Source organism: Symphodus melops (genome assembly GCF_947650265.1).
Source record: "Symphodus melops genome assembly, chromosome: 13".
Classification (NCBI taxonomy): Eukaryota; Metazoa; Chordata; class Actinopteri; order Labriformes; family Labridae; genus Symphodus; species Symphodus melops.
This window is the reverse complement of record NC_136703.1, coordinates 18729750-18756667: the sequence shown is the minus strand read 5'-3', so window position 1 is coordinate 18756667 and position 26918 is coordinate 18729750. Positions and strand designations below refer to the sequence as shown.

General features: G+C 43.1%; 1 long non-coding RNA gene across 14 annotated transcripts in view; it reads left to right on the top strand.

Moving 5' to 3' along the window:
* Positions 1-26918, top strand: part of LOC306833616 — a 191044-nt gene that overhangs the window by 98058 nt on the left and 66068 nt on the right. For 6 of the 14 annotated variants that reach the window (XR_013780372.1, XR_013780373.1, XR_013780374.1 and 3 more), the window contains exon 4: positions 4309-4419. This is a non-coding gene — a long non-coding RNA (uncharacterized lncRNA). Of the gene's footprint in view, positions 1-1076; positions 1149-4308; positions 4420-5746; positions 5971-16907; positions 17223-20391; positions 20653-21839; positions 23117-26918 lie in introns of those variants that run through there. The other 8 variants (XR_013780382.1, XR_013780384.1, XR_013780381.1 and 5 more) reach the window with 6 other exon arrangements.

Sequence of the window (26918 nt, the reverse complement as noted above, 5' to 3'; positions counted from 1 at the left end):
GCCAAACATACAGTACTGCTGCACGAATAAGCACACGCGACTGTCCAGGCAGAAGTCGGTCCGCAGCCCGAGCAAGTGGTGCCTTCAAAACCATCGCCATCGGGGCCGCAACCTTGAAAACTCCAGTTAAAAAACATTTCCCGCAGTTCTTTATCGCTATTTATGTTGACAGCACTTTGGCTGCTCACGACGCTCAATCTATCAAAGCCTTTCTGCCTGTTTCAAAACTGCTTCAGTGGCTGTTAGAGAAACAAAAAAGTGCCTTTAAACATGAATGAAACAGTATTGCTTTTGAACTCTCAGGTCCCTCGCAGTAGCCTCCCTCCCTCCCTCCCTCCTCTTCCCTCTCCTCCCTCCTGTCTTTGCTGCCCGCTTTAATTTTTAATGCTGGTTCCTGAATAGGTTTGTAATAAAGAATAGGTACAGTAAGTAGCATAAAATATTGATTTTGTACATTTCCTTATGAATTTTTATTCAGCGGAATGATTAAATTTTTCATATTTTCTGCACTGGGGAGATTTGTGATGAATTCGTCTCTGTTTATTGTGTGTGAACACACAACTGGTGTTCCCAATTTGGAGGAATGAATAATGCAGCCAATGTCCGTGTGTGTGTGCGTGTGTGTGTGTGTGTGTGTGTGTTTCTAAAACTGAAGGTGAATCCAGCTTGCTCAGATGCGTACAACATAAGTGGTATCTGGGTTTAGGAGTGGGAACCTTTCTTCTCTCCACCAGACTAAATAAATATAAGACTGGTCGATTGCCAAGTAGGATGCCGCGGAAGCACATGCATGTGTGCATCTATAAGAGAGAGACAGAGAGAGAGACAGAGTGTGTGTGAGTGTGTGTGTGTGCATACATCTGACGTTGTGTATGCCTTTGCTTGGGGCTAGCTATGAAGCAATAATTAACACAATGGTATGATTAACTATGCAGACTCGTGGCCACAGGGTCCCAAAACAGACAGAGACGGAATGAACAGATGAAATTAATTTACTGTCTGGATCTCTCTCTCTCTCTCTCTCTCTCTCTCTCTCTCTCTCTCTCTCTCTCTCTCTTCAGTCTTCATCATTTTAGTCTCCAGCTTTGAATCAGTTTACGCCTTCCTGGAGGCAGCTCAGCGTTGTAACGTCCAGGACACACCAAACGGTGCCGTCTCACTTAAAATGCAGCCGCACGCAAACACACGGCTCCTCAGTGCAGGACGAAAACATGCTGAAACAGAGCTAAGTGATGCCACACTCACATTCAGCCATATTGTCAGAACAGCTCAGAGCATTTCTATTGATAAATGCAAGTCTGATAAAATAAGACGGCAAATAAAAAAAATCTTCTTTCCACCCCAAACAGCTTCATCTCGGACTTCTGATGGTGAAACTAATATCACAGAGTGACACATCTCATATATAGTCTGGACTCGATAGCAGACATCAACTTTTATTGGTTTCAGAGAGAACAGTAATTGCACAACGGTAAAAAGATCAAAAATAATCTCTTTAATGAAACGCCGGAGGTGGGGTTGGGGGCTTCATTTGTAAGTGAATTGCGAGGCGAGCGTTTTGAGAGGACCTTGAGCGTGAGTTTGAACGGGATCGATGCACGTTTGGGAAAGCCAATTGTGATCAATGAGAATGGATTTAGCGAGAAGGGAGGGAGCGTCGCAGCACAACAGCGACCGAAGCTGCTGAAATAGACTTTATGAATATTAAACAGCGGGGGGAGGGAGGGAGGGAGGGGGGTCGATACCGGGACAGGGATGCTACAGTCGACACAGGGACACACTCGGGTGAGTTTGTGCGAGCTCTTTTTACTCTCTTTTTACAGGATGTCCAAATATCTGATTTTCAACTGTTGACTCTTGTAATGTAAACATTATTTTTTTTAATCAGAAAATCAAAGTTAGGCATGAGCTATCCATCACCTAAAGGGTTTTTAACCTGCAGACACACACGCATAGCCCCCACTCAGACCACTCCACCACCTCAAACTTACTATTGCTGACACGCTGAGTGGTGTGACGGGAGTGCGTAGTAAATAAATGAATAAGCAGACAAAGCGTGTTTACAGTTCAATGTGACCTCTCTCCTAATATCAAGCAGACTCTCTCTGCACCCCCAGCAGATGAACTTGAGGCCCGCTCAAGGGTATGCTTGTATAATGATAAGCCTGTATGTGTGTGTGGGTGAATGAGTGACTGAGTGAATAATATACCAGCTATTAGGGCAAACAAATTGGGCTGGTGTTACCTTGCTTGAGCTCAGTGTGGGGTGCTGTCACTAATATGTTCTGACATGGTCCCCCAAGACCTGGGTTGTGTGTTTTTGTGTGTCATGTACACACACACACACACACACACACACACACGTGCCTGCGCTGGCTGCACACCTCTCAGGAGGGCTGGGTTTGAGATCTTTATATTCTTCCTGATACTCAAAGTCTTGACTGTGCTGAGATTTTAAAGCTGATTTAAGACACATGGAGAACCTCCCCTTTCAATCACAGACTGGCTGGGTGGAATATCAGTGATGTCACCCACTGGTTTTCTAAAGGATAGTTTTGAAGCCTCTTTCTTTCATCTTGCTCAAATTGTAAAACGTGAGGCATGTTCTCAGGACCGAAACTTCAAAATGTGACGAGCTTCATTTTGGGTTGAGTTGCCTTCAATAAGTATGCTTTGTCTGCTTCAACATATTAAACACATGTAGTAATAACGAAACCGATCCTGCTTCATTTCCATTCAGAACAAAATAAAAGCTTTAGACTTAACCATTTTATGACTTTGGACATGCAGCAGTCCAGCACAGTTTGGTTTGACTTCCCCCCCAAAAAAAAACTGGGCTGCTAATTTACCAGCAACCCTGCTAGCAATGCAATCTCTGTTTACTGCGCCGTTCACATTTCAAATTCACCAATCAGATATTTTCAGTAAAAAAGAAATATTGACACAAAGGCCCCAAAGCTGCAATAATGTCAACAAGACCCTCCAGGATACAAACTCATGAAATTTGGACCTTGCAAACTGAGGTCAGGTCAAAGATAACGGGAATGAATTGAACCCTGATGTGATTGTTGATACCTATTTTTTTAATGTGTAGTAACTTTTTCTTGTGATACAAATTTGGAAAGTTCTCCTGAAGGCTCACAGTTCTTATTTCCCCTCAGCAACCCCCCCCCCCCACAGCCTACGTACTGCATTTCTCCCCAAAACACACACACCCATGCTGTCACTGTCCTGTGCCCCTCAGTAATGAGTTGATGTTGTCAGTGTTTGCCCTGGCGTCCACTCTGTTGTTCCTCCAGTCCCAAAACTTGGAGTCCAATGCCCTCCATGTAATACCTGCTGAACTCTTAAATGAACTGGCTGCAGGGCATCAAGCTAACTCTTATAATCTACGACTCTATCGTTCATCAGTTTGAGAAAGCACAGTGACAACCCAATCTGTGTGTGTACAGTATGTAAGGAACCCAGAGACAGCTACATCCATGTTCCCCCTTTATCCACACCTCTTCAACTCGGAGTCTGTGCCGCTGTCAGAGTCCAGGGTCAACGTTCATGTTTCTGGCTAATTTCACAAAGGACGCACTGCAAGTAAACACACATCTCAAGCAGCGCTACACAGATGCTGTCTATTACTCCCAACGGCCACCCTGCGTCAGTGCGCTTGTGCATGCGTGTTTGTGTGCATGCAAGCTTCCCTTATTGACCTGTCAACAATGCCGCAAACACTTTTAGGCAACAACAGATGTCAATGCAAACACACATTACATTGATTACATTTAGCTTCTCCTCCGAGTGGTCGACAAAGCCGAGGAGAACTGAAGACTCCCCGGGGAGCTGCAGATTCGAGGCTTTTAGAACAAAAAAAAAAAAAAAACAGCAGTGGAGAGGAAATGAATCCCTAATGTATACAGGGGAAACAACAGTTAGCAAGTTCTTTAGGCTGTGTTGTGAAAACACAGCGAACTGATGTGTAAGTTAAAACCTGTACTGCCGCTTCGTTTATCATTTTATAACTTTTCGGCTCTTAAAAATTCAGCTGGATGTCATGATAAGTAAAGGGGTGTGGACCTGAATGGTCTTTTCCTGTGTGTGCGCACACGTGTGTGTGTGTATGTGAAGTCCAAGGCCGCCCGTGCGTGCTGTGTGGAGATCAATGTTAGCGGTCTGACTTTGAGATGGAGGAAGCTGTCAGTCCTGAATTAGATGTTAAATCTTTGGGACAAAAATGTATTGTGTTCAGAATTTATCATGTGCTGTTTCCAGCCCACTGATGTATGTTGTCGTATCTGTGTGTGTTTGTGTGCACAGGTGGAAGTGTGTGGCGGCTGTAAAAGATGCAGTCAGGATGAACTGTTTCAGGGCTAAAATGGCTGTCTGGGAAAACATGATGGATTCGTGTCATGATGTTCATTCACTGTGGTAAGTTTTTAAATCACTTTCCCTTTGCTTTCTTTATTTTTCCCCCCTCACTTCTTTCTCTTCTTCCCCCACGATGCCTGTCTTTGAGTTTTCATACACTTTCATTGCTTTCTTCTATGCATGTCTTCCTCCCAGGCGGCCATGTTTCATTTATCTGTCTCCCTTCAAACTGTATATCTTGGAGCAAAGGTAGAACCCATTCATCCTTGTGGCCAAGGCTCCCCACCATCTCTCCGTCTTTATCCATCACTTTTCACCCCATCACTCCTCCTCCAGCTCTGCGTGCTCACGCGCCAGCATGTCTGTCTGCTGATTATGAAGCTGACTGTCTGGATAGCTGCAATTTATCTACTAACTACAATACCAGCTATGCTTTTTCTCTGAGAGTCTTTTTCCTCTGACGCTCGTTTTTGTTGGATGTTTCTCTCAGATATGACAGATGATAGTTATGGCTCATGGCCTACAATTCTGAAAGAATTCGAGTTTTCTGTTCGTCTGTGTAGATGATTGTTGCTCTGTGGTCAAAAACATCGACGTATCTGAATCAAACCAAAGTAAAACAGTGGAATAACTATTAGCAGAAAATCTGGCAGACAGTATTCAATCAGAATCTCGAGATTTCATGTGAGCTGTGGTCCTTTACTGGCAAAAGTACAGCACATGCCTGTCATTGTTGAATGTATTACACTGAGCCAGTTATTATTTGAATAAGCTCTTGGCACATCTTTCTTAAAAAAATATGAAAGTAAACTAATTCTATTTGTTTTCCTGACAATATGGTTTCTTAGAAAAGCTTCTTTTGTTGCCAGCACAGCAATCCAGATTTGCCAAAAAACGTCTGTCCACATATGAAATAAACCAAAACTACAGCCAAAAGTAAACTGAGCTTTATATGCTGAAACTAAAATATCTTGAGAAAAGGTTGATGTCGACAGCGTATGTCTTTGAAAAGATAATACGAGGCAAACATGCAACATCATAAAGTTCAACCGTGTTGTTTTCTTTCTATACTGTGACAACGATGAGCTGAAATTGTGACGTTTCTCTTGCCAGTGGTCTGAAGGGCCAAACTGTGTAAGAGTGACACTGTTTCTGTTTCTAATGAACCTCAAACCCAGTCTGTCATGTCACTAATGTATGTACCAGACCTGATGAAGCAGCCTGGCCAGTTCTATCTTATACCAATATACAGGGGTTACAAAAAAACAATCCACTGAATGCAGGAGTTCTACACTTTTGTCATTTTTGATTTTAGGCCAACAATGAAACTATTACAGTCCGTCAAATGTTGTAGTGGGTGTAATGTATGTACTGTCGCTCCATGCAGGCTTTCTCATCTGCCTGAATCCCCCACAAAGAGAAAGAGACTAAAACAAGGAAAGGGTCCCCGCGTGTGCCAAGTCTGATCTGATTGGTCGGCCGATCTGCTCTCGTTATTGGTTGTCGTTCGACTTTGTTCTTGGATATGTCCCGCCCCTTTCACCATATTGGGAATGCTACAGTCAGTCCAAGGGGAGCTTGTGCTTGCTACAACGAGCCAATGGGCTTGGGTCGGTGACACCATGCATTTTCAACAAGGGGGGCTATAGGAGCGTCACATGCGGCTACTGCTAACAGGAGGAGGTAGGAGAAGCCGCGTTTCTGTGGACTTTGTGTATTTGCATATAGATGTGCCTGACCATGCACGAGACACCTGGAAAAAACACCAACGAGCATCTAAAAGCAGAAAAAAGCTGAATATGGGACCTTTATAAACAAGTGACATTGAGTTATGTGGTTCTAAAACTTCCAGTGATTGGGAAAAAACATTGATTTAATCCAAATTTAGAGTCCACTTTAAATAATGACAGAGAATGGTGTATAAGAATAAGTAAGTCTTGGACACAGTCTCTAACAATGCTCCGCCCTCAAAAACAGCTGCCTGTCTGCTGCCATCTTTAACTCCTCTGCATCCTTGATTATAGCTGTTAGCAGGTAAGCACTGACGCGTTAATCACTCTCATTCTGGTCTGACCTTTCCATCACCACCTCTTTCACCATAACACTCATGTTCATACACACACACACACACACGACCGCTCCGCATGCATCCTCTGGTGATACAATCCAGTGCGAGCTGAGGCTTTCATTGGGCACAGTGGTCCCAGTGAGAAGTCGACCGCAGCAATTAACAGAGAGATGAAAGACACCAGGCTGCCTGCTGAATAATTAAGACTGGTTTGATGAGCAGGGAGGGGCTCGACGGGGAGGTCGGGTTTAACCGGAGGAGTCCAGTTGGGGAAAATATGCTGCTTTGACACTAATCAATGAATCTGTTCATGTGAGTTGATTAATTGGCTTTGTTAAGAGTGTTGACAGACTTTAAAACTATGTCATATAAATATATTAAATCCTATTTAGTGACAGCAAAGAGTCCAAAAATAGTTGGGATTTTTGTCCTCCGCAGGGAAGCGACGTGATCCTGTTGTGGCTGAATGCAGTCCGTAGTGGTTGACCATTATGCAAAATGCATAGCTGGGTCAATAAGCACATTGATCCGCCGGTTTCTGGCAAGGCAGAACATAAAGGCGAGAACAAAACAGCAGTGCGTGAAGGGAAGAGTTTGATTGGTAAATTTGAAAGAGAACGAGTTCTGCAGGCGATGTGCGATACAAGCAGGGAGATAAAGGCAGCGAGAGATCGAGGCAGACGCAGCAAACAGGAACTCTCCCAGGAGTGTTTCAGCCAAATGTATTTAAATGTATTCTGCTAATTACAAAACTCTAAACACATACGCGCTGATGCAAACACTGTCTGGCATTTTGTAGCAGCGTTGTACTGAGGTAATTTTATGAGCCTGCTTTACACACGGTGTGTTTCTGTGTGTGTGTGTGTGTGTGTGTGTGTGTGTGAGAGTGTTTTCACAAGTACATTTCGGTGTATGTGTGCGTGCGGTTGTCTGAGGAGAAGATAAAAACAGACTTACATGCGGAGGACACGATAAGGGGAGCCTTTTCTGCAAAGATGAAGTAGTATGGATTAAAGCAGAACATGCGGGTGGTTGGCTTGGCTTTCTCCCAAGTGAAGAGGATTCAAGATGCTCTTATATCACGAACAAAAACATTAACTGTAGCAATTTACTTCAAAACAACTCGCCTGTCTAAAGGAATCCCGAAGACTCTCAAAGCGATGGCGCCACTGTAGTTTAGAATCCCCTTTATTGCGCTGAGATCTTCAGGTAGAGGACACACTGCTGGTGGCCTGTTGGGGACAAAAGAAAAGAAGACACAGCGACAGAGAAAACATGTATGATAGCGTTTGATTATGTAGTTAATCCAGCCGCTCAGATGAAGAGCAGCTTTCAACAGCTACTCTCCCACCACCTGCTTGTGTGACCTTTACATTGATTTATTGATCAGCGTCTGTCTGGACATTGGCTGGACAACCACCTCCATCGTCACCACGACCACATGTCCTCTAATTCTCTGCTTCAATCATTGCCACCTGTCCAGTTAACGCCACTGGTCCCCTCACCATTTGTCCACCCAAACATGTAAAGGAATGTTTTATGTGCAGTCCTTTTCTGCCATCATGGCAGGACAATCTACGTGTGAACGCCTTGAAGGCTGTATTTTGTTGTTTAACTATAACTCATTTCATTCGAGATTTTTGGAGATTCAAACAGATGTTAAATCATTAATTACCATTTGGCATATTTTTTTCTTTGCCAAATTGCCCACGTCTACCTAAAAAAAAAAAAGAAAGGCTAAACTTTAGCAGGACTGTTCCCTGGTCGTGGTCTGTACACGTCCCTTTCATTGCACATTTTTAATATGATTTATTCATACCACATTTTTTACATAATGTGTCCTTCGTAAAAAAAAAAAACCCCAAAAAAAACATTTTTATCAAAGTGTAAGAAGCGAAGTAAATCATAAAGCCTGCACGGTTTCACTTGTAATTATTTTACCTCTACGCGTTTCATGTTTGGATCCGACATAACGGCAGATGATTGTCCATGTCCAGAGCATGGATGGGTAATCTGGTGAAAGATTGCAAAGAGAACCGTCTTTTCTCCAGCCCAGCGAGAGAAAGAGGAGAAGAGAGCAAGGAGAAGAGAAAGAAAGACATGTCTCTAGGGATGCATTTTAATTCACTCAATTGCCCTATATTCCCCTGCAGTTTTTGTTTTGATGATAGTGACGCTTTGCATATCTTCGCCCTCCAAGCACAGAGGATGTGCACGAGAGGGGGACCTGTGTGTGTGCGTGTGTGTGTGTGTGTGTGTGTTTTCTACCTTCCAGCATCAGAGTATTGTATTCTTCTACACTGGATGGGCTCAGGGAGGGTGAGATAGTGACGACATTAATTAGAGACACAGCGAGAGGAAGAAAGAGAGGTTTCATGTCAGGTGGAAAAGGGAGTATTAAGGTTTGGTTGGATGAAGTGGCTGTGTGCTTGCTGCTTACTACTTGTAGCGTTATCTTTCCTTAAATATGGTTTAGGCCCAGCAGTATCTGACGAATGCAAATGTTTATTGGTCATAATTAATTAATAGCAGTAAACTTGTTCCTCAGTTCATTTAGCAGCCGGTTTTGTTCCAGAGACGTTCATCAGAAACTACAACACAAGCAAAGCTCGAGAGAAGAGGGAACAACATCTGTAAATGCTCACAAACAGCTTAAAGTCCTATCACACAAAAGGTCATGACATGCACAGAGGCAACACACACTGGATGAAGTGTTCTTCCTGATGCTGAATAGTATTCGATTTTTTCAAACACTATTTTTCATATTTTCAGCTGTTAAACACAAAACAAACCATTTCTAACCATTCTTCGTTCAAAGCTAAGCGATGCAACAAACAGACTTCGACAGGAGTGTTTGTCGGCAGTTGACAACTTACTGACATACAATGATGCAAAAACTGCGGAAAAGTTGAATCTTACATTTTGTTCATTAACCTAATACAAGAAAAGACTCTGGAGTGTGTGCTCTGGAAACCAGGCTGCTAAAAAGGCTAATGCTTAATCCAGTCCACAAGCAATCGTAATGCCACGCTGGTCCTTTAGTGCCTCTCCTGCCAGTTTGGTTCCTGATCAATCACCAGAATACCAGGCAAAGAAACTCAACCTTACCTCCCCTAAAGAATATGCCGTTTTAGTGAAGCCCATACAGAGACAGACCAAGCTGAGCTAACGTCAGCTAGCATACAAATTCTGCAATCAAAAATGCTAATCGAGTTAAGGGCTAACTTCCCAGTTCAGGCTAAAATAAGAGCACCCACTGTTCAAATGTGAGCTGAGAAAACAGTAAACTGGGGTCAACTTTGGTTCGTGTGCGTCTCCGAGTGTGTATGTGAAGTATTGCGTCTTGGGGAGAAGAGCAGTTGAACGAAGATTTATTTTTGTTAGTTTTATGGCCTCAGTGAAACTCCAGGCCTGTCCTGGCACCCCGCCCACCCACCTTTATTCCAGATGTTACCATGGTGAAACTTATGGGTGGTATCTTGGCAACTAGACGGCGGTTGAGGAGCAGGAGACGACTGTTGTATGAGAGTGATAGATAGATTACTAGAGAGAGAGAGAGAGAGAGAGAGAGTTTAATAGTCTGGGGCCTTTCTGTGTTGTTCTTCTCCCTCAAGAGGTTCAGGTCTGGTGTTGATTTAAGCCCTGTCTTAATGTGATTATCACCCCAACGTTAAGGGCTCTGCTCATTCCCTCTGCAACATTGATTTCCATTTAAAACTGTAATTGAAAGGAACAAACATTGGTATTAGCTACTCTCGCTCTGCTCTTGTTCTCTTTCTTCCAGCATAGACTGCTCGGTTTATTCAGAAGTTCACAGAGGGAGAATTTGTTTGGCCGTAGTCCAGGTAAGAGGCGGCTTCCTGGGAGCGGAGAGGAGGAAACTGGGATTTTGCCAAAGGCTGTTAACTTCTGGGCATATGATAGACCAGGGAAACACACTGTCTCACAATGACCAGTACACAATGACTATGAGCTCGTCTTCAGGCTCGTGGTCTGCAATGAGAACCCCATATGGCGCGCTGTGGTTTGGCGTCCGTCCAAAGCGACGTTAACTCTCTGAGACGAATATGGGAGGCAAATGAAGCATATTAACGTTTGGAGCATAGACAGAGGAGGACGTGAGGGAGAGAGTCTACCCAGGGACGCAGGAACTCAGTGGGAAAACAAGACATGAGGATGAAGTTGTAAACAAGAGGGAATCTCCAGCCTTTGTTGACACTGTTATTGGAAAAGCTAATAAGACGGTGCGCTTATTGTAACAACAACGGAAAACTCAATACGCAGACGACCGACTCGTTCCTCTGGATGCATGATGAGTTTTAGTCCGTACCTGCACTACAGGAGTAAAGGGAAGGAGGAAGGATTAGCAGCTGGGGATTATATGAAGAATATTTTGAGGGGGGGGAAAAAAATACAAGACAAGGAGATCAATTCAGTAAAGAGAGAAGAATCATGTGTTTGGGGGACAGAAAAAGAAAGTGAGAGGAAACAACGTGGGCAGTCTTTATTGAAACAAAAAAAAAATCAGATTAATTGGCCAATTAGTTGAGACAATATAATGGATCTTTGTTTTTTTTTATTGGCTAGACAGTTAGATGCACTTCCATGTGATTTGCATAATTATCCTAACCATTAAAATAAATATTCACACAGGGAGAGAAACTCAGAGTTCAGAGAGAGAGATGAAATCTCGAGACGGATGACAATTTATGCAAAGCAAATAATTGAAGGACATGAAGTGGTGTGAAGTATCTCTTGTATGTGTTTAGAGACGTCCGGGTATCTTCATTACCACCCACTGAGTGTAGCACATAAGAGCGGGACATACTGTACATGACACAAAAGTTTCTGTTACATGCAAAAGATTATGATAACCTACCTGAAGTTCTGCATCATTACTGCTGTGACTTCCCACCCACTTTCTTTCTTGAAGTCTTTTCAGAGTGCACCTCAGTGTTTGCACTTACGGAGGAGGATTCAAGGGCAGAGCTAAGTGATATTCTATGAGGGAGTGTGAACGTGGAGGGGGGGTGGGGGGGGGGCACAAAGGAAGAGAGAGAGAGGGAGAGGAGGGCGAAAAGAAGGAGACAGCGGCAGTAGATGGCACAAAGATAGCAGCATTGTTGGGGGACCTTTTTTGTTGTTAGGTGTTTTTTTTTTTTTTTTTTTTGTTCCCCTCATCATTTCAGAGTACAAAAGAGAAAAGAGAGTTGACATTCAGCACTGGTGTGGAGAAGCCAGGAGGATGACAAAACACAACGCAGCCCGCCACAGCTGTCACCTGTGTTTGGGGGTGTTTTATGCCTGCTTTTTGGTTCATGTGTGTGTGTTTGTGTGTGTGTGTGTGTGTGTGTGTGTGTGTGTGTGTGTGTGTGTGTGTGTGTGTGTGTACACCCTTGGGTCCTAGACAAACAGTCCAGACATTTCCCAGTCAAGGACAAACTTGAAAGACCCGATAGGGTTTTGGGTCTTCTCCTTTTATCTGACAGAATCTGTGTAATATTCTGATCTGCTGTCATCGATGCCTTCATAAAGCCATTCTCAACATTCAAAGCAGACTGTGTCACGTCACATCTCAGGCCTATCCAAAAACGTGTCTCTGTGAGGACGCAGTGACCAGTCTTGCCCGAACGACTGATTTGAGGGTGTTGTCGGCGTGTTGTCTCAAGTTGCTCCCGGCCCCATTGAAATGCCAGCAGAGTGTCTGAAAGAGAGAGACGAACCTCACTGATCAATCAGGAATCTCCTCATTCATTATTCACAGTGAGCCCTTCCAATCGCTCGGAGCCCAGGGCCACCGCACACTGTCATCAATGCCGCCATCGATTATCAGGACTCATCAGCGTTTGTTTGGCTTGTCAAATCAATGCCTTTTTAACGGCATGCCGTCCCCTGCAGGAGACCGCAGATGAATATTTCATATCCAGTCTGATCCAATCATAATTCAAAGCAAACCACACAGCGAACTCTCCTGTTGTTGTGAGGAATACTTGTATCATCATTGTTCAATAGTTATGTTTTTTTTTTTTTTCACCTGGTACCTGTACTCAAGGTAAATAGATGGAGAAACAGGACAGGGAATTGTGATATGGGTTTCCATGCTAGTGGTGTACATTCCCCAGAGTTAAATTCAGAGTTAAGGTCTTCATGCTGATCCTGTGGTCGTTATTTATTTATTTTGCTTCAAGCAAACACATTCCCTGGGACATGTGCTCGCGTGTTCGCTAACTGTACAATATAAAAAGTCTCATTATGTACTCCGCTTTCACAGTTTGCAACCTGCAGCTACCCCACAATGAACACGTTCTGGTTTTCGCTTTTGAGCTGTTCTCAAAAAAAAAACAAAAAAAAAGCTTGATGAAGTTTAGAGCAAGTGTGAATTCATGGTTCCAATTATAAAGGATGATAACTTCTGCAAATAATGTGTTGATCTGCGATTAATCTGAAATCTGGCAAATGTTTGAGGGGATTTTTTTTTTTCAACGAGGAAAAGATGTGAAGTCTGCTCAAGGCTTGGCTGAGAACGCACTGATGGGAAATGAGAGGCTAAAGGAAATTTAAAGCATTATCACGAAGCCAAATTTGACTGCATAGCTTCAGATTCAGTCCGTGTGGTGAAGCCAGCTGCGCTCCTTTTTTTTTTTTTTTTTTTGGAGGGGGGGTTAAACGCTTGTTTCTCTTGACTTCCACTTCACCCCTGTGCAACCTGTTTGCATTGTGGTTATGACAGGTCAGCGTAGGTGCTGACAGGCAGGGCTTTGCTGGGAAATACAGAAAGAGCACAACCCTCCCTGTACAGTATGCGTGTGCGCGCCTCTGCGTTTGTGTGTGCATAAATCCCCATCGCAGGAAGTCAGCAGGAAATGGAGGGACTTCCACAGCGCTGTTTACTTTTACATTTCAGCGAAAAAAAAATATCTGGCTTCTTTCTGAGCAGATAGATGGCATCTGAACAAAGGAGGAATGTCATACGGCCCTGAGGAGGAAATAAGGAAAGAAAATATTATGTGCCATGCTAATATTTCTGTTTGTGGTTAGCTTTCCAAGGTCATATTGAGGTATGCTAATCACAGATTTAAGGATGTTTGGTTGAACAAGATCAAGTCCTACAGTACATGTTCAATACGGATCTGTTGCCAGCAACGATGTATACACTCCAGAATGCCTCTTTGTAAGATACCTGGATTATTAAACAAAGAGGTTTTCGATACTGTAAACACCCCCCCCCAAAAAAAAAAAAAACACCCCACAAGTGTCCCACAAATAACTCGGTGCTGTGTCAGAGACTCACGACCAGTCAGTTGCCGCGATCATGAAAGCGCCAACGCTGTCCAAACATGATTCATCACTTTTGTACCCTCAACTTCTCCCTCTGTAGTTCACCTCTGAGTTTCTCTCCTCTCCTTTCATCTCTTTATCTCAAACGCGCTCTCCTTCTGCTCTGTTTGTTTGACAGGAGTTGAGAGGATTAGTAAGATAGAGGAGCTCTGTGGACTCTTGTTTACTGTAAAGCAAATTCATGACACATCCTCCCCTTGTCTGATGTGAAACAAGCTTGACATACCTTCCTTCTTTTTGAAAGTCTCGCACTACTGTATGTCTCCTTGTTCAGTTCTCCCACTCCCTCATTGCCTCCTTGCCCCTATAGAGATCTTCCCTGGATTTTTACAGGCATTTCAACGTCCGCTCCAGGCGCATCTTTTGTTCTTTCCTCATGTGTCGCTCCTGTTCACACCCTGACTGCAGTGACTGTGCCCCCAGCCAGGAAACACAGGCTGGCCCGGAGCTCTGTTTGGGGCAATAGCAACCTGCTGCAGACAGACATGCTAACACACAGACACACGTTGATTCTTCCTGTCTGACTCCCTGTCTGTTTCTCTGTCTCACACGTACACGAACACACACACACACACACACACGCGCACACACACACACACACACACACACACACACACACACACACACACACACACACAGTACACTCTGTGTACTATGTACCTGGGGCTATGAATCAATGAAAGCAAGCTCTCAAGTGTTTGACCTCTGAGTCTGGCTGTTGTGCGTCAGCAGGTATTTTCACTCATAATATCACCACCAGGGAAGATGCACACACCCACACGCTGACAGATGAACACGACCTAGCACTTAAGGAAATAGCTGTAAGAAAAACGGCACATTACATTTTTTTTTTTCCTGGATCGATTTAAAGTGAAAAACGGTCTAGAAGCTAGCAGATTAGCTCTGATTCTACTTTTGCTTAATCCCCTTCGTCTTGGATTGAGTTTGAGTCGTTTGACTGGTCTAAACAAGGCCTTCATTACCATTTACACTACAGCCAGAAATCCATCCCTCAATCTGAGAAATGATTGGAAAAAAGTTAGCGTTGGTCTTTTCCAAACATGACAGAATCCACCTATGAACGACTCTTCGGCTCAACGTATTGACATGTTGTGTTTGATTTGATGGACGCGTCCTAAAAGGACAGTTTCAAAACAACAACTCATGGTATGACAGGAGGTCTTGAAACATTCGCTGTCCCGGAGAAGTGACCCGAGGGGTTTCAGTGTTGTGAATTTTCTCTCGTGCGTGCATTCTGGTCTTTTGGGAGTGTTTGTATTTAAACGTGCACATGTGTACATAGTGAGTATTTGTGTGTTTTGCCTTTTCAAGTGTGTATGTGAGACTGTGTGAGAGGGAGGGGGAGTGCGTTTAGTTCTCCCTGAGTGGGTTAGATCTGATAAGGCTGACAGCCACAGGTTGATAGTCCTGAGAGCAGCCAGCCGCTACCCTTCACATTGCATGACTGACACGCGGACCTACAGAGAGAAATAAGATGTATGCGTCGATGAAATATAACAAAGGGGGGGGGGGAATATGTTTGCTATGTTTTCCCGAGGCATGCACAAAGACACACAGAGCCGGTGCAGGTGTAATGCAGGGATCGCTTCAAGCGTTAGTGGTTTTTCTATTGTAACACTCACTCGCCATTACAGAATTAAGTAGACCTGGGAATCAGCCAACGGACACTTTGCCATGCAAATGCTCCAATGGGAAAAGTCTGCGTGTTTGTCTGTGTGACAGTTACTCTCATACACACCCGACCTGAGAGGCAGCATGTGCTCTCACAGGCCTACTTCAAACACAGCCCCGGGCTGTCTGCGTCTGCTCTGGTCATGTCTGCTTATCTGTTCCTGTTTTCACTCTCCTTCTGATTTGTCTCCCACAGGACCCGAACAGAATGACAGTACCCACCAAACAGCACATCTACATCTTAATGTGCCTAGATTTTTATCTGTCTAATTTCCCACATGACTCACAAAAAAACACAAACACACTTGTGATCCCACGTATCAAGTACAATAAGCCATCATATTTACATCAATACACACACACACAAAAAAAAACTTGGCAAAACAAGCACCTTTTAACACACACATGCAAAGCACCTTTCATTGCTTTCCTTTCTCTATGATGTGGGCCCTTGAAAAGGGCAAAGCAGTGGCATAATGACATTGAAAAGAAGCGCAGAGCCTTGTGTTATAGAATGAAAGAAGACCAGAGGAGAGAGGAGAGAAAAGCCTGCACCCTTATTCAATTAGCAGCACTGGCCCAGAGTAATTACTTCTACTCTCCCTAATTCGCATGTAAATTTGCGACGAGCACTGCACTATTTTAATGCAATTTAGCGGCACTTTGACTGGATGCCAGTGTTGTGCGCATGGAAGAAAGAGCTTTGTGTGTGTGTGTGTGTGTGTGCATGTGTGTGTGGATAAGCATGCCATCGTGTCAGGGACATAACCGAAGATGAATGATGGATCCTTTGTGGGATTTGTGCCTTAAGGAAAAGATAGCAAGACTCTGAGAGTAAACAGGGGGGGAGAGGAGCAGGGCAGTGGAAGGAGAGAAGGTCTATAGTGTTGACACGATGATCAGATAAGATCTGCAGTGGGACCTGACTCACTCTGTCTGTCCTGTGGGAACGACAGCTCTGACTCTTTCCTACATATCTGCTCTCACCTCGCTCCTGCCTGCCACACACACGCACACACACGCACACGCACACGGACGAACGAACACACACGCCTGGAGGAAGCACTTCAATTACAATTCAACATCACCACAAAATAAACTTGTGGAAGGGAAAAAGTAGCGAATAAAAAGTTAAAGGTGAAGGTGTGAATGTATGAAAACCTTGCAGCATTTCTTTCGAAGCAGTGCAGGTGTGCAACAAAAAGTACATCCTAATCTCTGCCACTATCTCTTCCCTGTATTGATTACCTCCAGCCAATAGATTGTCTTCGTAGATAATTGTCTAATTAGCCCGCTAATTGTTCCATATAATTAGCCGTTTTAGGATATCGTCCAGGTTGAATAATATTGGTCTGTTTCAAACAATCCTTAGAGCCATTCCCACACTGCACATCTCTCTGTCCACCAAAGACATGGGAATCAATACCGAGCTTTTGTTTTTTTTCTGCAGGCTCACAGGTGAATGGATGGAAGAAAAAAAACAGGAGAACAGTGGTGAAAAAAAAAAAGCTTTAGAAAGACGAACAAGTGTACATGTGCAGCTGCCAAGCACAGCCAATCTAATCCTTGTACAGAGCAGGATAAACAAACAGAATGATTATCTTACAAGCAAGAAGTGGAACATTTGTCATGCATATGAAACACTTTTTAGTGCACTTAATGCTCCTCACGTGGTGATGTAAAGTCTGTGTGAAAATGTGCACATCCACAATGACACACATTATGTTTGAATGTATGAAATATCAGGTCACGCAAACTGTGGCGTAAATGTAAAGTGTGTATGTGGTGATTGTTACGTTGTTGTTGGGGGTTTTTTTGGGGGGGGGGTTGTAAGACATTAAAGGGAAAGTGCAGAATTTTAATGTCGATCAGTTTTGCAGAAACATTCATAATCAAAAATATTCAAATCGAATTCATGAGCTTGATATGTCATGATTTTTAATTCACCAAAAGTACAAAAAAAAGATGAGTTTCAATAAAGCAGTTAGACAGAAGAAGAGGTTGCCATGGACATAGAAGTGTCATCTAAAAAAAATATATTGGCAACTACGTCACTTTTTTTGTTCTTTTTGGTTAAACCGTTACAGATCAAGTTTCTGAAATGCTCTTTTTTTTTCTTGTTATTAAAAAACACGAGAAATATCGTAATAATTCATTAGCATGGAAAAAAATGATATAACAGGAAAAGACACAATGATAAATAAATGTTCAATTTGAGAACATGTCATTAAACACAACTCTTTCTCTATGTGGATAGTAACACACAGAGATCTCACATCATGTTATATAACTACAGCAGCCAGTTAGTTCAGCTTCATTTAACTACAACCTAAACAATGATGAAATCTTACCATCTGACCTGAGTTTGGAGCCAACTCTGGGATTGGGGATTTCCAACCTAAGTCATCTGTGAGGGCTTTTTTTTTTTTTTTTTTTTTTAGCGAGGCCAGATATATGGCGTTACGTCACCTTAGACACCCCTCATTCACCACTTCAGTCCCAACAAGGGAAGCAGGTGAGACCGTAAGAAAATCCAAACCCTTGACATCACCTAAAAGGAGGGAGGAAGGGTGTCGTGTTTAAAACCCAAGCAGTGATTCAGGAAGCCAGACCCGGGGATGTTTGGTGCAAAGCTAGGATGTTGTTTATTGATTTGTGTATGGTCTCTGTGAACTTTATTTGAGGTGAAAACAGGCCATGCGTGGCTACCTCAATTGTGTATACGGGTAAGCACAGGGCTGCATCTTCAGGGAGGGGGACTGTGTGTGTGTGTGTGTGTGTGTGTGTGTGTTCCTAATCACATAAGCAGGTGGGTGTCAGCTGTTGAGGTGTGTTTTAGCCTCTGCCATGTGCCCTTTGACTACTTCACTGACCTCTGACTACTTTCACCCCTGTTGTCCTTTCTCTTTTATTCTCACACATAGTCTCTCTTTTGCCTGTCCTAAATTCACAGGTTTTACTGCACACAGAGCAGCTGTACTGTACATAGATTTGTATGGGAGCAGCGAAGATGTCACCTGTTTTTTTTGTGTGTGTGTTTTTCTTTTCAGCGTGGAAATCCCCAGCTCCCCAGGCCCTACTGGGCAATGCAATGACTCACTCATAATCTCAAGTGTGTGTCTGTGTGTGTGTGTGTGTGTGTGTGTGTGTTACTGTGTGTGTGTGTGTGTGTGTGTGTGTGTGTGTGTGTGTGTGTGTGTGTGTGGTGTACGTGTCCCTGCAAGCGTGTACTGGTGAAAGTAGTGCAGGCCGGTGAGCACATTTCTATTTGTGTATATGCATGTTGTGGGTGTGCTGTGTCTTTTGAATGCTCTAATATTTGGGACCATTTATTTTAAGCAATTAGGACACTTGTTACTACAAACAAGCAGCTTAAACTTTAACGATGTCATTTTTCAGCGATGCTTTATTTTTTCCCTTGGAAACAAGAAATGATACTGCCAGTATCCATGTATCTGTGGTGAAGTAGTTGCTGGGAAAGTTTGTCCGTTTGTGTCTGGTGGTGACATTTGACATCAGCTGTTGTTCCCCTTTGACCTCATTAACATTGTCTCGCACACACTGAACAGAGCTCTGATATGTTTGTATATCGTTCTCACATTCACTTTGAGTTATTGCAATATTCAAACCATCCTTTGCTTTGGCCTAAATGCTCTTTTTTTTTTTTTTTTTTTCCCATCCTTTTGCTTTTGAAACACTCAAATGAACATATTGTCCCTCCCTCCTCTCTTCAGGATAATTATGTCTTTCTGTCCCGTGTGTGTGCTCTTCACTTTTCGAACACAAACCTATATTCACTCTCTCCCTCCCTTTCACATTCCTTTTCAATTACAAGCAGCACTTTGGCTGTAAGTAGGAGGTGTATTCCTACACAGGTTTCAGCCATTTCCACTTATTCAATTCAATTGCCTCAATTCAGACTCGTAATGACGAGTGGAATCAAATTAGATATTTTACAATAGGCCCAGAACGCCATGGAAAGTCGTCCGTGCATGCACAAAGACAAAAAAAAGAAGAAAAAAAAAGGTTGCTGTTGTTCAACAGCCAAGGACACACTTCTTTTTCTCACTCTCTCTGTTACCGAAGGTTTGACATGTGGGTATGCACACTTCAAGAAAAAAAAACCCATCATGAATAGACACACTGCTGTTTTAGGCTACTGCAAATATACACACACGCACACACACACACACACACACACACACACACACACACACACACACAGGTATCCAGGTTCAGACACAAACACTTAGAACCACGCTCCCTTTTTCAGTCCTACGCACGCACACACACACACATACGCACATGCACACACACACACACACACACACACACACACGTTGTATAATATACACAAGTTTCTGGCACTCTGATACTGTATGTGCTGCAGGATTGATCCAACTCTTTTTATCTGCTAAATAACTTACCATCGATTGAGCAGTGGAAAGAGGAGGAAGGAGACATGGATGTGCACAGAGAATAAAAGCGTACCGATATCCAGGAGCTGTCCACGCTGCCTGTCCAAGCCACTGTGTTGCCCACGACAGAGATAGGAGAGCATGACACAAACAGATGCAAGTCAGAAATGGCTACTACATGAAAGAGTTTGCTTTGTCCACACGGTGTTGATTTGATTCTTTCACATGCCTACTGAAGCCCTCCAGCACTTCGCCGTTATGGGTCTGGACTCTAACAGGTATTATCTATTTCTTATCGTTTACGGGAGTCAAGAAAAAGCGTCATAGTGGCCCCCTCTTGAGCCTCAGGGGAGCCCACTCTACACCCATAGAGGGTTCAGAGGCTAATTGGATATATCACTGCGAAAAACATTTAAAATCCCAAATCAATACCTGCCCTCTTTAATGCTTTTTTCTGAAGAAGTGCTCCTTTATATTGCTGTTAACCCCACCCTCCCTTTTCTCTCCCCCACTCAGGCCACGTCTCCTGTACAATCCCTCACCGCCTATAGGGGCAAAGGGATACGTGTAGGGGTCAATGAGCGAAGGGAAACCAGGGGCCAAAACAGAGTGAGCCCCACGGGGGTCTTAGAATTGAATGGTGGCTAGTGATGTACATGTTCAGGCTTATGAGAAACATCACTAGAAATAACACTGAACTCATTACTTGTGCCTAACAGGGGCAGTTCTTACAATGGCACAGTCAGGGCCGAGCAGAAGCAACTTGTCATTAGCTACATGGTAAGTTCTGTGTGTGCTCGCTGAAAATGTAACAAGAAAAAAATTTGACTCTGCATGTAAGTTTTTTTATTTGCTTGCTTGTGTGTGTGTGTGTGTGTTGGTTGGGAGTTGTTATGGATCGGCCAGAGGGCGAACAAGTTGGGAAGATAGTGACCATGTGTGGAGCAGAGTGTAATTGTGTGTTACATAAACAGAGTGACCATGTTAACACATCTCCTGATTTGTGAGTGTGTTAGATCGAGGGTTAGAGGTCAGGAACAACTAAAGACCTTGTCTGTGCATACACACACACACACACACACACACACACACGAACACACACACACCACAACCCTCTTCTAACTTTTCTGCTTCTGTTCCCTCAGCTTTTTTCCAGGTTTTATGTATCGTCTCTCCCTGCATTATGGTTAGGGTTTGCTCAGGTGAGGAATGTTTTCACTGTTTAAAAAACAGAGTGTTAACTAATACAGTGGACCTTTATCAATTTTGACAGCATTTAGCATCAGCCCTTTTTTTCCCCCCCTCCGGTGATGTTGAGTTTATTGCCCTTCTATGCCTGCCTGAATCGTTTTTTAACATTCAGTCCTTCGACTTGGCCTTATCTGACTGTTCTGTTCTCCCCTGTTTGAGCAACAGTCCAAATCCAACAGCTGTTGATGTTTCTAATACAAACCAGTATGAAAACCAGCACGTGTCTCTGCTTAATACAGCTTAAAACACTGACGATGAACTTTCATTATTGACTCATATTTCCAGATTCTTCTGTTAAAAATAAATCATTTTGAGAGAACACTGTTTTTTTTTTTTTCTTCAGTTATCATGAAACATCTAACTTTCATTTTCTCTTCAAAGGTGCAAAAATGATTCCTCGGCTGTTTTTGGTTTTTAATTTTGTGGCCCTGGGGTGCTGTGTGAAGTCTCCCTGTAACAGCTTCACTGCTGTCTGGTTTGGGGGGCTGCAGGGGGTGAAGACAAGCTGTTGTTATATGTTCCAGTAGCGATCAGTTGCAGGTTTGGAATAGACCGTATTCAGAGATAAAATAACTGTTTGTACACCCTGTGTGTTTTCATTGCCATTTACCAAATCTGTGATTTAATGCAAGATGCTAATGTGTGATATGGAGAACCCCCTGTTGTGTAATCCTCCTACTTTCAAAATTGTGTGTGTCTTTCTGTGTGTGCAGAGAGTCGGTCGGAGCTTTTGGGATCGTTTTCGGACCGCCAGGATTTCGTCCTGCCAGCATTATTGCCTTTGACATAGTTTCATTTCCAGAAAAACAGGAAGCAGAGATGGTTGTCTTGCACTTCTGTCCCACTGGCTCCAGTTAACGTGACCCTGGATGTGCATTGATGTTCTCGTGTGCTCTTTGTGTGCGTATGTACAGTATGTGGTTGGTGTGCGCAGGGAAGTACATGACACAGCAGGTCAGCTGTCTCGATCCGTCATAAAGTAAGCGCGTTCAATTCCCGATCTGTGTCTTTGAAAATACATGTAAGTGATACTTCTATGACACTCTATCCTTTTCCGTTTTTGTTCTTTGACATCTTTCTACCTTCGCACAACTGCGATAGTGACCTGGGTCATTAACCTGAGTGTCCAGTCACTTGTTTTCAAGACGTGGAGTTAGTAGGTCATTATAAGCAGTTACATCTGACACTCTGTTTTTGTTGGGAGTGTGTCCGCTCTCTGCTTACAGCTTTACTCCCTCATCCCTTCTGCCGTTCCCTCTCCCGCCAACTTCCCTCCTCCACTTTCTCCCCCCCCCCCCCCCCCTTTCCCACTCCTTCCTTCCTCTGTTTGCTTTCGCTCCCTTGATTCACTTTCAGAGCCAACTTCTACCCTTTCTTTGTCAAATGACTCTCCCTCGCTCTCTCCACCGGAGCTGCTTGACTGCAAAAAGAAAAGAGAGAGAGAGAGAGTAAGGAGAGAGGGGGAAAAAGGAGGACATCACGTGTGTCGAAACTTTATTGGAAAATATACTTTGAATAAATATCAGGTGGCGTGCCATTTTGCAAACAAATACATGTCATGTTTTACCAAAGAGTCGGAGCACCTGCTCATAAACACATCTGCTGTTTGAAACAATGTGTCACTGAAGAATCTTAATGTGTACACCAGAACATTCTAGTTTTTTCTCCCCTTTATTACAACATGTATTCACGTTTGCCAGAGAATTTTGAAATGTGTTCTTCTGAGGTTTAAGGGATGTGTTCTGGGTTTTTTTTTGTTCCACACCATCCCTCACATCAAGAGTGTTTTTACTGAATTGACTTGTATTTATAAACTTGTCTTTGTCTTAAAAACTCCCCTAAACTGTCACATTCATTTATTTAGAAGCATTTTTTTAAGGTCTGATTGGAAACATGAATTCATAAAATGTGTTACTGTGATACTTCTCTTGTCTGTGGGTTCATTACTTTGACACTCTACTCAATGTTGGCTTGATCAACCTTTATCTAAAAGCATCCCATATACTGTAAATCTACATGCAAGAACAACAACTGGCATATCAGCTTGAAATGACCAAAACCATGAATTAATTAGAGTGTGGGTTAGAAAATAACAATGAAAATATATGTATTTTTTCTTAAAGCAAAACAATCAATAGTAGACAAATCATTGCAGATCGAGTGGGATCCATCTGAAATAGAATTATGCATAGTCTGCATAACTCAAGTTTTCATGCAAAGCCACGCTAACTTTAGCGCTTTGAGTTGTAGCGCTGCTCTCCTCATGCACAACTGTCAGACTCTCAGCTGAAATGCAGGCACAATCTCTGGAGGTTTATCAAAGGTTATTCGAGGAAATTTAAGGAAATGATAACGAAAGCAGGGGAAACGAGACAAGTAGAGGACAAGTTGCTTTTATAAAAAAAAATACTACCTAACTTTATAAAAAAAAAACATAAATGTTCAGAAGCTGCACTTGAAGTTATTTCTGATTTCCTGATGAGGGTTCTTGGTCTTGATTCACACTATCACTGAACAGAAGAGCACAGTGATAGTGTTCTGAACTAAAGGGGAAATTGTTATTGCTTGTGTGATAATCTAACAGCCATGATTTATTTTTGCTTTAGATGTTTTGTACATGAAAGCGTTATAAACATAATAGATCCACATGCCTACCTGCACTCACAGCCTCCCCCACACGTGTGTGTGGACTGGATGGCTCTGTGTGTATGTGATTTATGTAACTAGCCCCTTTATACAGTTGAAATAAGGTAGAGGTTGTCAGGACAAGACTTCAACTTTAACCCATGAGAAAAATAAAAATCTGCCATAACCACTGATGTAAACAAGAGACAGAGAAATCTAATCCTACACACACTCCACGACTTTTTAAAGAGTAATCACGAGAATAGATTGTAAACTTCCCTAAATGATCCTCCTTCACAACAACTTGTACATTTCTTTTGTATAATGACATGTGTCCACAATAACTGGACAACAGCTGAGAGCCAAATGGAAATTTAACTCAATAAATATGGAGTTCCAGAAGTGACTGCAAGAACAAGACTAAGTCAGTGTACCAAATATGATTTTATATTTCACGATTTGTCCACATTTAAGAAGACATGGCTTCAGAAACAGGTTTCTTCCTCATTTGCATGTTATGCAAATGTGCCTGTTGTGCAAATAAGCAACCATTGTTCCTATGTTAAGGTGGCTACCTCTTCTCTCGTTGGTAAAAAAAAAAAAAAGACAGACAGAAAGGAGAAAAGGTCAAATTGATTTATTCATCCACTAGAAAGCTAATTGGTTTATCAATTCAAGTCTCATTCGAAGTAAGTTACTGTTACAGTTTGTAAGTGGCGTAGTGAGTGTTATGCACCGTCTACTGTCTAATGTGCATCTACCCCAACATTTACACCCTGAGACAGCTGGCTTCACAATAACAAGTGGATAAACACCCTATCAAGATAGCTGACCAGAATCCCCCTTCATTGTCATGTTAGCCCTCTTTCTGATTGACAATCACAGAGATAAACTCGCACAACATTACATGCACAGTATGCACCAGCTTATTTCACAATCGCTCCGCCCTCCTTCTTTTCAAATCATCTGCCAGATGCCCCCCACTCAAGCCGCTGTTAATCACATTATCTGGAATCCCGAGCACTTAAATCCATAACTGCTGTGTGTATTAATCTCAGGGAATCTCGTTATCATGTCTATATTAATTAAAGCCATCTGCTAGAGATTGGTACATTGTTGGGATAAGGCTGAGATGGAGCAGTAGGGGCGTGTCAAAATGCCTGAGTGGAGTCGATGTGTAGGTAAATGGCAGCCTGGTATTGTAGTTAATTGTGTGCGTAGTTGATACTTAAAACTTCCCAGCCTCTGATTGTGGTTGACGACCGAAGCTGAACGTAATCTACTGTGAGTTTATGGCTCGGTGTCGTAACACGACTTGACATGCACTTCCTGGTTCAGTGTCACAGCAATCCTCTTTAGCTGGTGATCATATATCCATCTGTCTGTGCTGTCAGAATACATTATCTATTCATGGCGCGAACACATGTACATGTAGGGTTTAACTCTCTGTCAGAGGCGAACACAATCAGACTTTTGGAGATCAGGGAACGGGGGGGGGGGGGGGGGGGGGGGAACGAAGTCTTCAACTTGCTGTATTTCAATCAGAAGATACTACCACACAGGAAGCTGTTTGACTGCCCGTAAGTGATGGCGCTAAAGCATCTCGTCTCTCCTCGTGAAGTGGTTCGCCTGGAGGAGAGAAGAGGCAAGCGCAGGATTGAAGTTCAAAACAAAATAATCTTGAACTCAGCATTATTCAGAAAAGGGGAAGAAGCCGTTAAGTTTTGATATGTTGCCTTTTCTTCCGCAGTGAGGTATCGCTCGGAGGCAGACAGATAGTCAAAGAGACAGGTGGAGTAACACGCCGTAGATCGAAAAAGGGAAAAGGCATGTTAGATTGAGGAATAAAAGAACAGAGCGGCGTACTGTATATAGCCTCCCACATCCATCCATCTATCTATCTATAGCCTCTCCTGCCCCTCCCTCCCTTCCTCCGTTCACACCCTTCCTTCATCTCCTAAACTTCAAGGCTCTTCGGAGGGAAAACATGTCAGTAACTAGGGGGCATAATCCTGGGCGGCCAGTGCTTCTCGCTCAAACAAGCACAACAAATACACGCTTTTGCACACACGAGGCCCTCATCTGAATGACAGCTGATCAGGAGTGCCTGCCAGCGCCCTCCTCCTCTCATCCTCGGCTCTCATCTGATTTGATCCATTAGCATTCTTTTCTCTGTGTTGTTTCGTGCTACTGTCAGGCTCGGTGGCACAGCCTCAGTCTGAAGCAGTTGAACTGTCGCCTGGGGGGCCTCACCTTCGAGGGCTGACAGCTGCCTGCATAATCAGCGCCTCTGCCTGGGATCCTGATAGGCTCAGACCAGAGAGCAGGTTGTAGAGGGGAAGGTTGAAAGCAGGTTGGTGGGTGGCTTTACAGTTGGAGATTGGGTTTGTTTCAGGAAATGGGAGGGGGGGGGGGATATGAAGTGTCGGTGGCAGTGTGAGATCTATGGGAAAGATGAGGGGAGAACATGAAGTCAGAAGAAACATGATGTTAGTTTTTCCCCCCCGCATCTGTTCAAGACAACCTCATCATGAACACTGACGCTGTTGAGGAGCTAGCGCCCCATGAACTGAGGCTATCGTCCTCATGAAACTGACACCCTTAGGTGCATGTCTTACCTCTCTCTCTCCCTCTCTCTCTCTCTCTCTCTCCCTCCCTCCCTCCCCCTACTTCCTGTCTCTTTCAAGCTATCCATTCCAAAGTTCTTTACTATGAAAGACATTGTGAAACTCTTTTTTACTTCCTTAACATTGAGATCATAACTTAACTTAAACACTTCTTACGAGAGGAAGAGGAAGTACGCTTGAAAGGATTTTTCTTTTTGTAGAATAACAACTGAAAATTGAAACGACTGCATGATCGTGAGAAGTGTTTTTAGTAAGATTATGAAGAAAATGTTGAAGTGAAAAACGCGCAAGGTGAATACCAAGTTTAGTATCGTTTATGAAATAACAAAACTAGATTTTCCGGGTTTCAAAAATATAATCAAATGATAGAAGAGTTTGTTAGCGTTCTACTTAGTTTCTGACACAAGAACCACAGACACAGACTGCTTATCCTTTGTCTTTTGTGGACAGTTGTAGTTGTTCACCTTTTGTACATTAAAAATATAATTTTTTTTAAAGGTATGGTTTACGTAAGTATTCCATCTTGCCATAAAAATCAAA